The sequence below is a fragment of the Triturus cristatus genome, chromosome 4_2 (genome assembly GCF_964204655.1).
Source record: "Triturus cristatus chromosome 4_2, aTriCri1.1, whole genome shotgun sequence".
Taxonomy (NCBI): domain Eukaryota; kingdom Metazoa; phylum Chordata; class Amphibia; order Caudata; family Salamandridae; genus Triturus; species Triturus cristatus.
In genome coordinates, this window is record NC_140586.1 from 844,505,689 (window position 1) to 844,518,641 (window position 12,953).

At 46.6% G+C, this 12,953-nt stretch overlaps 1 long non-coding RNA gene across 1 annotated transcript; it reads right to left on the reverse strand.

Moving 5' to 3' along the window:
• Window positions 1-6,394: 6,394 nt before the first annotated feature.
• On the reverse strand, window positions 6,395-7,735 carry LOC146835233 (uncharacterized). The gene is made up of 5 exons (XR_014960393.1): window positions 7,614-7,735; window positions 7,231-7,306; window positions 7,079-7,138; window positions 6,910-6,971; window positions 6,395-6,818 (listed from the first exon to the last, which is right to left on the reverse strand). It is a non-coding gene; the product is annotated as an uncharacterized LOC146835233 (long non-coding RNA).
• Window positions 7,736-12,953: the final 5,218 nt, after the last annotated feature.

Here is a 12,953-nt window from a genome sequence, read left to right on the forward strand (position 1 = left end):
GAAATCCACTTTCTGTCCGCCATCTGGTAAGATCCCCAAAGAGGTAATTACTTTTGAAAAAACTGTACTATCGGCAATTGCTGAATTTGGGAAAAATAAAAAAAGATTTGTGAAACCTAATATTTCCAAAATCCAAAAGGAGGCTCTTCTCAATCTGAAGAATGATTTAACAATAACAATAAAACAGGCCAATAAATGCGGTTCGATTGTGGTCTGGGGTATTCCCCAGTATACAGCCGAAGTAAATAAACAGCTTTGTGATAGAGAATGCTACAAGAAGATCTCAAAAGATCCCACATGGGAATTACAAGGACAACTTTTCAATATCTTAAAAGTTGGATACGATCAAGGCTTTCTAGGCAAAAAAGAATACGAGTTCCTACAAAACAAACATCCAAGAATACCAATGTTTTACCTACTTCCTAAGGTACACAAAGATGAAGCTTGCCCGCCAGGAAGACCAATAGTTTCGGGTCGCGAGTCGTTAATGGAACCCATTTCAAAATTTGTGGACTATTTTTTAAAACCTTTCATGGTGAAAGTCAAATCGTTCCTCCAGGATACCACAGATTTTATTAACAAACTTGAAACAATGAATTTTGAAGAAAATAAACATCTTTTAGTGACCTTAGATGTGGTATCTTTATCTACCCAAATACCACAAGATGAAGGACTGGCGGTGTTATCCTCTTTTTTAGATAGCAGAAACAAACCAATGAAAATACCAACTGAATTTATAATGGAATTGGCAAGTTTCGCTCTAAAAAAGAACTACTTCAATTTTAATGATGAATTCTACTACCAAACGAAGGGAGTAGCCATGGGGTGTCCATTCGCCCCAGAGCTAAAAGTACTTTTTATGTCCAGATATTAAGACAAATTTGTCTACAATTACAACACTTTTTCACAATATATTGGAAGTTGGGTTTGATTCATCGATGACATTTTTATGGTATGGACAGGAAATGAAGAAGAGCTACACTCCTTCCATGGCTGGTTAAACAACAGGACAACAGATATTCAATTCAGTATGAATCATTTAACTCATAAAATGCCAATTCTGGACGTAGAAGTATATGCAACAGAAGGACGTCTGGTCACGACTTTATTCAAGAAAAAAGCTGACAGAAACAAAGCCCTTCATTTCACAAGCAATCACCCACGGAGTCTGAAAGAAAATTTGCCCTACGGGCAATTTTTGCGCATCAGGCGCAATTGTTCCTTTAAAGATGAATATACATTCCATGCCAATAATCTAAGGGGAAAACTTGTAGACCAGGTGTAGGAGAGTAGGGTCTGCTATCCTATGGTCACCCCAAATTTTTGCTTTTTGCTTCACTGGTTTTTGACATATTGAGGCTGTGGGCCTGCCAATCAGACCCCCAGCCTGCTGTTCTCTCTACTAAATTAAAACTATGCACCTTAGGTGCATAACCAATTGGAAGTGGATCACCCTGTCAGCCCCTGTACCAGTGTACACTAGGTACCCAGGGCATTGGTGTACCCAAGGCCTGCCCGGGGCTGAAGCATGTATTATGCCACCCCAGGCTTGGCCTAACAAATCTGACACAACTGGCTGATCACTCAGCTGGGGTAAGTTGGTGTAACCACCTCTTACTTAGGTGTAGTATACCTATACCTAACCGTAAATGGGACACCTGGTAACCTATAAGTCACTCCTATGGCAGGCCTTAACAATCCTGAAGGCAGAGTGCTTGGTTCCATGTGAGATAGTGCTCTGGCATGAGCTGAGCCTGTCTGCAGTGGTCGGAACAACTTCCTTCTACTGTTTCCAGATATCGTCATACCATATACTCTTAAGTGCATTATGAACCTCGCGGTTAAATGCTAACTCTGGTTTGGCTTTATCAAAACATGTCGAGTAAGGTGTCATACGAATTGGAATACTAACCCCTCGCCAATTCTGGCGACGGGGTTAGCATTCCACCCTTCTAGAGGGACACGACATGTACAGTACCTGAAACCCGGGTAAAATCAGACATAGCCTCAGCTCCACAAAATGGATGCTGCCACCACAGACACAAGTCTGCCCTCCTGCTGCTGGGAGTCCTTCCAGCTTGGGAGGTGTGGACAAAGGGTTTCCTGCCAGGGGAGGTGCGTGCACCACCCCAGACAGGATTTTGTGTATTGGTCAGGTAGGGCTTGAAAGAAACCAGACATGCCTGTGGCTCACAAGGAGCCTCGGGGCATATGCCAGTTCAAACCGGTCCTGGGGCACACCAGTCCCGGGCCTGGGGCGAGCTGGACAAAGGATTGGGGGTGTAACCACCCCCCTTCCTGGTCCCACCCTTATGGGAAAGCAATAACTAGACTAGAAGAACAGGTTGACAGATGGATCCACCTCCCCCTATCATTCGCCAATAGAATAGCCATACAAAAAATGGTGGTGCTACCACGGTTTCTTTATTTATTCATGAATATACCTATATGGATTCCACAAGTGCTCTTTGCTAGACTCCGTACAGCTCTAGTTAGATTGACATGGGCTAGAAAGCACGCATGAGTAGGCTGGAAGGAACTTACTAGACCATACATGCAAGGAGGTTTCGGGGCCCCAGACCTCCAACTCTGCTATTACTGTGCACAGGCACAATGTGCCCAATACTGGCTACACCCACATGGACATATACCACATATATCTGTAGAACATGAAAATATGCTTCCCACGCCACTAATTGCACTTATCTCATCTCCCCAACAAAATACTCCGTCTACGGGGATATACCCAGCGACTTGCACTTCTAAAGCATGGCATACATTAGAAAAACGAGCGCACAAACTCCCAACGTATACACGCTCGTGTTGACTCACCATCCACAACTCACGGTGACGCAAGAAACCAAAATGCTACATTTACTAAATGAGATGGGGTTTCATAAAATGGGGGATGCTTCCCCACATGGGACTTTTTTTGATTATCAACTTTATTGCATTTTTATAACAAAGATAAAAATTAATCGGCAGCAAATCAAACACATTATTGGGACAAAAGACACTCAAATTAAGACGACCATGACTCATAAGGCACCTTTGAAATGGGCATGACACATACTTAACGAAATATGCGTAGCCAACACACACAGACCCCTCAGGCGGGTCTTAAGTGGAACCACTTGCCCCATATTTTACCAAAAAGTTCGGGGCATCCCCGGGCTTCGAAAAGGGGCTACTCTTGGATTCCACACCAGTCTACTCCTCGCCTCCACTTCCTCACAGTGGGCGGTTTAGCCTGCGACCAGAGTGCCGCTATGTCCCGCTTCGCCACCGCTACCACTGTACCTAGGAAGCGCTTGTCTGCCCGGGATCCATGAAGGCCATCAAACACCCCCAAGACCAGGCGCAGCGGGTCGTGGGGGACCTCCCAACCCAGGGCCCGCGTAAGCTCAAGTTCCGCCCCCCCAGAATGGCTCGAGACTGGGACACTGCCACACCATGTGGTAAAAATCTGCTGGGGTGTGGCTGCAGTGCGCGCTGGCTGGAGAGGACCGCATATGAGCGCTTTACAGGTGTGCTGGAGTAAGGTATGCCGCATGAAGATAATAGAGTTGAACAAGGCGCAGTTTGGAGGAGGTTGTCAGGGTCTTGGGGGCCATAAGAGCGTCTCTCCAGTCCGCCTCTTCCAGGGGGCCCAACCACCCCTCCCAGCGGGCCCGGAGCCGGTCTAGGGACGCGGGACCATTATTTACCAGGGAACGGTAAATCCGAGACACCCCACCGCTGCCAAGATTCCCCATCATTACCTGGGCTTTCAAGGGATTAAATTCCGGAAATGCAGTTGGAGATGGAATGTGTGAGTGGAGGGCGTGTCTGAGCTGTAAATACTTGTAAAATTGTCAAGGAAGGAGGGAATGGCATTGTTGGAGGTCAGCAAAGGATCTGATATGATCACCCACCCAGACATCTCCCAATAGCGAGATTCCGACAAGATCCCAGTGACGGAAGTTTGACGGAAGTCCTGGAGAGACGATACCTCCCTCAACCATGCTCCGCTCCACAGGGGCGTCCGTCTGGGGAGTGTCTGATCCCACTTTACGTGGCGTAGTGCGGTGTGCCAGGCCATTAGTACCGTCCTAGTGACGGGGGAAGAGAGACTGTGACACTGGGCTTCCATACAGATAAGCTTGAACCTGCGTAAGGTCCATTGACCTGAGTTCCACCCGATACGCCAGGTCGGACCAGCCACCTGCGAACCAGTCGTGGATCACAATGAGCCTCGTGGCCAAGTAGTAGAGGTGCAGATTAGTGACCCCCATGCCCCCGTCATAGGGAGGGATGCGGCAGTGTGCCAGGGATAATCGCGGCCTCCCGCCACCCCATAAAAACCGAGTGAAGACGCCGTCCATCTCCCGGAACCAACTGCTCGGGAGGTGGGCGTTAATATTCTGTAGGATGTACAGGAAGCGGAGGAGGACCATAATTTTGAAAAGGGCACTCCTGCCCAGGGGGTTGAGGGGGAGGGACTGCCACTTCCTGAGGTCGGCTTTGGCCCTGGCGACCAAGGGCCTGATGTTCAGGGCCCATTCAAGCTCTGGGAGGAGGGCAACCCACACCCCCAAGTACTTGAACGATTGCCTGCGTAATGGGAAATTCATTTACCAGTCAAAGCATGCCCGGGATGGATGAAGGGAGACCAGCGTGGATTTCGCCGGGTTGAGCCTGAGGCCGGAGACCCGTTCAAAGGCTGAGAGGGCGTCCAAACAGCGCGGGCCAGAGTTCTCTGTGTCCGCCAAGAACAGGAGGATGTCATCGGCATGCAGGGCTATCTTGTCAGTGTGGCTCGGATCCCAGGCCCAGCCTCGGATGAAGGAGTCTTGACAGATGAGAGAGGCCAGAGGCTCCATCGCCAAAGCGAATAGAAGCGGCGAGAGCGGGCAACCCTGTCGGGTGCCCCTCCGGATGGGGAATGTCTCAGATAACACGCCATTAATAAGGACCCGTGCCCTGGGTCTAGAGTAGAGGACCCGGATAAAGCGCCGGAAAGGGAGGCCGAAACCCATCCTCTCCAACACCCCATCAAGGTAACTCCAGTCCACCATATCGAAAGTTTTCGAAATCTATAAAAAGCAACGCCAGGTACGGGGGAGCTGATGGCGATGTGCAAGGGCGAGGTGTAGGCGGCGTATGCAATGCCGGGTACCCCGGGCAGGCATAAAACCGCATTGATCCGGATGGACCAGGTCCTGCAGGTGGGGACGGAGCCGTTGGGCTATCACAGTGGCGAAGATTTTGACTTCTGTATTAATGAGGGAAATAGGGCAGTAATCCGCACAGTCAAGGGAGGGCGGCTATGTCTTTGGGATGACTTCAATGGTGGCCACATCCGTCTCTGGTGGGAACGACTCCTCATCTACCACGTGTTCGAATAGAGCTGTTAAGTGTGGGACCAATATGTCGCGATAGGCCGCATAGTATTCTTGGGGGTATCCGTCGGGCCCAGGCGTCTTGCCGGAGTGCAGCAGTGAGATAGCCCCATGGATCTCTTCCGGGGTGAAGGGGAGGTCCAAAGCTTCCGAGGCCGTCCGGGAAAGGCATGGCAGGTGAGTATCAGTCCGAGCCAACCAATCCACCAAGGAGCTCCGAGGAGGGCAGGCCGCATAGAGGGCCGCATAATATCCGGCGAAGGTTCGGGCGATGGCTAGGGATGTGACGTGATGGGCTCCAGTCTCAGCCCGAATCTCGGGAATAATGCGGTTGGCTTTGGGATAGGACACTAAATTGTGAAGTAGTTTGCCGTGTTTGTCACCCCAGCCATACACACGCGCCACCGAGGAGCGCCACAGCATCTTAGCAGACTCTAGCAAGATCTGACAGATCTCTTCGCGGAGCAGCGCAAGTTGAAGAGTGGAGTTGTCGCTGTCGCTGGCAGCCTGGACCTCCTCCAACTGCGCCGCCTGGGCCTCCAGCTGCTCGAGTCGTGCGGTCTGTTCCTTACGCCTTGCGTGAACCAGGCCTCTAGCCACCCCACGTAGGACAGCCTTGCCGGCCTTCCACAATGTTCCCGGCGAGGAGACAGAGCCCGTATTGGATGAGAAATAAAGCCTCAGCTCCCGCCCGAGGGCCGTGACAAATTCGGCATCCTGCAGGAACCAGGCATTCATCCGCCATGACGTACGGGTGTCTGCAAAGGAGGTACCAAGGCGGAGGGAGACGAAGGAGTGATCAGAGATACCCCCGGGCAAAACAGTGACCCCGGAGAGCAGCTGACAATCCGTGGCAAGAAACCAATAAAGGGTTTGGCTACTAAGCAGCAAGGCCAAGCCAACTATAATCACAAAACAATGAAAATGCCAATACTGCTAGTACATCAAAATTCTTTCAAACGTGCATTGAAGAAAAACTATGACACAGCAACTGCCTATTCCGTTGGATTTAATCCCAATATTTTTTCATTAATACATAAAAAAGATTTGAACACCGCAAAACATCTTCAATTTTTAGTAAAACATATCTCTCAACACACCCTTTTAATCCTTACAAATAACGACAGCACATATTTATTAACATTCAAACCACAATTAAACAAACTCTCATTTCCCCATATATCCTGACTGATTCAAAACTTCATTCATTCTATCAATAAACACACCTGTCATACCAACATATAACAATACCTCACAAATTTACAACAAAAATGCCAAGCAACAACTTTTTGCAATAAACTGCAAGGCCATCAACACAAAAGATTTCTCTAAATCAAAAATATATACAATTTTGGTCTTGGATTGGCCTTAACAACAACGGTCTATGCGTTTCGAATCCCTCCAAGTTTTTGGGAATTCTCATCAGGACCAGAATAGCTGGAAAACAAGAAGGAGAAATATCCTTGTCTTAGTAATTGACCTTAAGGACCCCTATCTCTGCAGCCCTCATCTGTTCAAAAACCCTTACCTTTTCAGATGCTCAATGATCAGCCGACCAAAGAACGTTTCAGTTTCTCCAAACTGTCGCACCTAAAAAACAATCATTCTGTCACAGTCTCATTCATTCAGTTGTTAAGTCTGTGTGAAACCACACTTATATAGACAAAATATAAAAGTTATAAGTATTTAGCTCTTACTTGTAGCAGATCGATAGTGGCAGAAAGCCAGTTGCAGATGGATATGATGATTTAACATATCTGTTTGGAAGACATATATATACCTCGTATTTAGTAGGGCCAAAACTTTGATGTAGTTCACAATATTCTATTTGTTCAAAAATGACCAGTACCTTATTTAATGTCCGTTTCTCCGCTGAAAAAACGAGTATGCTGGCACCCGCGGTGAAGGGGCGTGGCAGCTTAGTACTAAGAAGAAAAAGGGCTACGTTACAAATGTAGCGATTAAACGTTTTTCCTAATATTATTATTAAACACAACTAAATATGGTCGGTCACCGAGCGTGTTTATCCATAATTTAAGCTACTTTATATTCTGCCTGTCGTCCGCTTGAAAATAATTGCGAAAATGCCAGTGGCGTTCGGCGACTTTCTGGAGAAGAACAGACGATACAATTCAATTAGCGCTTGTTGTTTAAAAGACGTGGCAGTTATACAAGCTGCTTGCACCGAACTCTTTCACGCAGTTGAAGAATTAAAACTATCGCTGCTCTTACCTCAAATTACAGTATCAAGTTTGCAAACGGGTTGAAATGTTTGGCAGTTCGCCGTAGAATCGAATCACTAGCGTTGTGAGGGCGGGAACTATTTTGAACACGAGCGTGATTACATCACCGTCCCAGGAATTCTGATAATAGTAGTTAGGATTGGCCCCATACAAAGGTTCTTCGAATGCTTTGCATGATTTGTTAATCCTAACGTTTCATGCAGCAACTGCCTGGCTCTGGACTGTTATAATATGTATATATAAATGAATATCGACTGTGCAGTTAACTCCTCGCAGTAATAAACTCTGCACTGTTTACAAGTCATAAAACATGTGGGCGACTCAATATTACTTACAGTTTGCACATTTCTGAAAGTTCATTTAGCCCATTGATAGCTATATTGAATCTGATAATTAGCATTGCTTCGCGTTTTGTTAATTTCACATCCAGATTTCCACCTCTAAAATCCTGTTCGACCTTTGAGATAACAGTCCATTTTAAATCTTTTTCTGTATTTGTGTTTGTCTGCCAGTGATTCACTAATGGGGCCGTTTGTACATTCTTTCGAATTCTAGGTTTGTGCTGTGAGATTCTGTGACGTACTTCCTGATTGATCTTCCCTATGTATAATTTCATACATGGGCACATAATCCCATACACTACATTCTTGCACTTGCAATTAGAAAACGTCTTGTGTTTCCAATGAATTGCATTATGGGTGAACAAGTCAGCTTCCAACGTTGATTCACAACAAATGCAAGTTCCACATTTGTGGTGACCTTTCACTGGGGAGAGGCCCACATAATCGCGAAGGGTGGCTGTTTTTGGTTTTGGAAGTGCTGCTCGCACTATCTGATTGGCGATGCTTTTATCCTTCTTAAAAGCAAAAAGTGGTGCATCCATTAGCGTCTTATCAAGGTTTTATTTCAGGTGCCAATTTTGATTGATGACCTTTTTTAACCAATTAAATTAAAACAAATCAAATGATCACGGACTCAAAGGCATTGTTAGACAAAGTGGAAAAAGAGATTCTTGATTTTAAGGATTATACAATAAATCAAAAAGGCACGAAATTTGAAAAAGACAAGAAGAACTTTTCCTTGGACAAAGTTTATCCTTATCTCCAAACAGATTTCTACTCAAGAGTAGAGGCACGAAGATTTTTCCCAGAATATCAGGGGAGATCGAAAAATAATTTCATCACATTTTCGGAAACATCCTCCTCTTCCAGTGGTAACGAAACGGAAAATAGTAGCAGCCATCTAGGGTTTAATAGACGGGCAATCTCCAACAGAATTTTCAACATCAACAACAACAACAGCAGCCTTCTTTTTTAGGAAGAGGCCAGCAAAAGACACGAGGCAGGATAGGATTCAACAACCAACCATGGGAAATGTCAACAAGGAGACAGAATTACAAAAACTAAATAGATCGTCTATCTATAATTTTTCGAACAAAGTTTTGACAGATGCAGAATTAAGCATTTTAGAGAAAGGACTAACCTTTGTTCCGACACGGAATACCAATTTTGTGCAACTAAAGGCAGAAGTTATAGAATTCTGCAGAAAAATCTGTTTATGAACCTTTTTTGCAGAGCACCCTTCATCAAGCTCTGTTGAAACAACAGGATTTAAGAAGAAATCCACTTTCTGTCCGCCATCTGGTAAGATCCCCAAAGAGGTAATTACTTTTGAAAAAACTGTACTATCGGCAATTGCTGAATTTGGGAAAAATAAAAAAAGATTTGTGAAACCTAATATTTCCAAAATCCAAAAGGAGGCTCTTCTCAATCTGAAGAATGATTTAACAATAACAATAAAACAGGCCAATAAATGCGGTTCGATTGTGGTCTGGGGTATTCCCCAGTATACAGCCGAAGTAAATAAACAGCTTTGTGATAGAGAATGCTACAAGAAGATCTCAAAAGATCCCACATGGGAATTACAAGGACAACTTTTCAATATCTTAAAAGTTGGATACGATCAAGGCTTTCTAGGCAAAAAAGAATACGAGTTCCTACAAAACAAACATCCAAGAATACCAATGTTTTACCTACTTCCTAAGGTACACAAAGATGAAGCTTGCCCGCCAGGAAGACCAATAGTTTCGGGTCGCGAGTCGTTAATGGAACCCATTTCAAAATTTGTGGACTATTTTTTAAAACCTTTCATGGTGAAAGTCAAATCGTTCCTCCAGGATACCACAGATTTTATTAACAAACTTGAAACAAAGAATTTTGAAGAAAATAAACATCTTTTAGTGACCTTAGATGTGGTATCTTTATCTACCCAAATACCACAAGATGAAGGACTGGCGGTGTTATCCTCTTTTTTAGATAGCAGAAACAAACCAATGAAAATACCAACTGAATTTATAATGGAATTGGCAAGTTTCGCTCTAAAAAAGAACTACTTCAATTTTAATGATGAATTCTACTACCAAACGAAGGGAGTAGCCATGGGGTGTCCATTCGCCCCAGAGCTAAAAGTACTTTTTATGTCCAGATATTAAGACAAATTTGTCTACAATTACAACACTTTTTCACAATATATTGGAAGTTGGGTTTGATTCATCGATGACATTTTTATGGTATGGACAGGAAATGAAGAAGAGCTACACTCCTTCCATGGCTGGTTAAACAACAGGACAACAGATATTCAATTCAGTATGAATCATTTAACTCATAAAATGCCAATTCTGGACGTAGAAGTATATGCAACAGAAGGACGTCTGGTCACGACTTTATTCAAGAAAAAAGCTGACAGAAACAAAGCCCTTCATTTCACAAGCAATCACCCACGGAGTCTGAAAGAAAATTTGCCCTACGGGCAATTTTTGCGCATCAGGCGCAATTGTTCCTTTAAAGATGAATATACATTCCATGCCAATAATCTAAGGGGAAAACTTGTAGACCAGGTGTAGGAGAGTAGGGTCTGCTATCCTATGGTCACCCCAAATTTTTGCTTTTTGCTTCACTGGTTTTTGACATATTGAGGCTGTGGGCCTGCCAATCAGACCCCCAGCCTGCTGTTCTCTCTACTAAATTAAAACTATGCACCTTAGGTGCATAACCAATTGGAAGTGGATCACCCTGTCAGCCCCTGTACCAGTGTACACTAGGTACCCAGGGCATTGGTGTACCCAAGGCCTGCCCGGGGCTGAAGCATGTATTATGCCACCCCAGGCTTGGCCTAACAAATCTGACACAACTGGCTGATCACTCAGCTGGGGTAAGTTGGTGTAACCACCTCTTACTTAGGTGTAGTATACCTATACCTAACCGTAAATGGGACACCTGGTAACCTATAAGTCACTCCTATGGCAGGCCTTAACAATCCTGAAGGCAGAGTGCTTGGTTCCATGTGAGATAGTGCTCTGGCATGAGCTGAGCCTGTCTGCAGTGGTCGGAACAACTTCCTTCTACTGTTTCCAGATATCGTCATACCATATACTCTTAAGTGCATTATGAACCTCGCGGTTAAATGCTAACTCTGGTTTGGCTTTATCAAAACATGTCGAGTAAGGTGTCATACGAATTGGAATACTAACCCCTCGCCAATTCTGGCGACGGGGTTAGCATTCCACCCTTCTAGAGGGACACGACATGTACAGTACCTGAAACCCGGGTAAAATCAGACATAGCCTCAGCTCCACAAAATGGATGCTGCCACCACAGACACAAGTCTGCCCTCCTGCTGCTGGGAGTCCTTCCAGCTTGGGAGGTGTGGACAAAGGGTTTCCTGCCAGGGGAGGTGCGTGCACCACCCCAGACAGGATTTTGTGTATTGGTCAGGTAGGGCTTGAAAGAAACCAGACATGCCTGTGGCTCACAAGGAGCCTCGGGGCATATGCCAGTTCAAACCGGTCCTGGGGCACACCAGTCCCGGGCCTGGGGCGAGCTGGACAAAGGATTGGGGGTGTAACCACCCCCCTTCCTGGTCCCACCCTTAGGGAGGGACCTAGCAGGTAGTCCGGCCCCTAGAATCCGCTTAAAGGTAGGAGCTGTGTCCTAAGACTTCAGACATCCTGGAATCAACTTAAAACTAAGAAGAAGACGGGAACTTCGACGCTCTGCCGCACAGAGGACTGAAGCCAATCTCCCCTGTGGTCAGGGAGTGACCACCTTGCTAACGCAAGCACCATCCAGCGAATCGACGTCTGCTTTGCCGCCGCCTCCCGCCGGAGCCCGAGCCCAGAGACTGACAAGACCTGGACCTCCAGACCTCTCACCGCCCGATCCACAGTCCCTGAAAAGAGGAGACCCGTGGAGGCACCGAGACACGTGGAGCCAGCCATCTTGGAACGACTACGACAAGCTGACCAGTGCAACAACCGAGGCTCCCTCCAAGTTGTGCTTTGGGATCTGAAAAGCCCAACCCTCGAGCAGCATCTGCACCAAAGGTGAGCCCTCCAGCATCTCCACGATCTGCGTGGGGCCCTTCTGCATTTTGCCACTCGACGCGCCTCGCCGGTTGCTGGCCCGCTGGCTAGTGGCCATCTTGGCGACGAAATCTACGAAAAACACTGCTGGTCTGGTTGCTCCAGACTGGCCCTTGCTCCCCTCCAAAGGAGCAGTTCCTCTGACCTTGCTGGTCAGAGCCATCAGCTTATCTCCTTTCCCACAACAATTGCTTTTGCCAAGGCTTGTTTGCTTCGATCAAGTCGCCGACACCGCTGACAGTGAGAGCCTGTGTGGGACAGCTCATGACTTGACTCCTGGACGTCGTCGACCTTCAGGGACCACGTGGCTGCAGAGACAAGCTACACCTTTCTTCCTGTTTGCACCCGACATCGCCTGGTACCCACCTGGTGCAACGCTGGTCACTGGCTAGTGACTGTGAACACTGTCCCCTCTGCTTACAGGTCTTCAACATCTCCGATCCACTCTTGGATCCACTGCATCTCCTCCGGGCCGGCCGCCTGCAGCATCTTTGTCTTCAGGCCCCACGGAACAGATAGAAGAAACCCGACGCACTTCGAGGCCTATGCACCCGCTTCCTGTGGGTGAGGTAAAGCTGGCACTCCTATGCCCAAGTGTAGTATTACATCTCTAGTGCCTGTGTTCCAAATCTTGAGTTCCTAGCCCACCCGGAAGATCCTCGTTGCAGTAACTTTGTACTTTTTACGCACCCATTGAAACCTATGGGAGCACGCGTGTGACTATTTGCTCTGCACACGCAACCCGTGGACCTCCTGGTCACTAACTGAAGTTAGCTCCGTGTAGGCCCAGCGATTCTAGAGGCCCTAGGCCTTTTCCCTTTTCTGTTCGTGGTACTTATACCACTATTTTAGTATATGGTTCGAGTGGCCACCAGGGCCTATCCATATAAAGTGCAACTTCTGTGTATT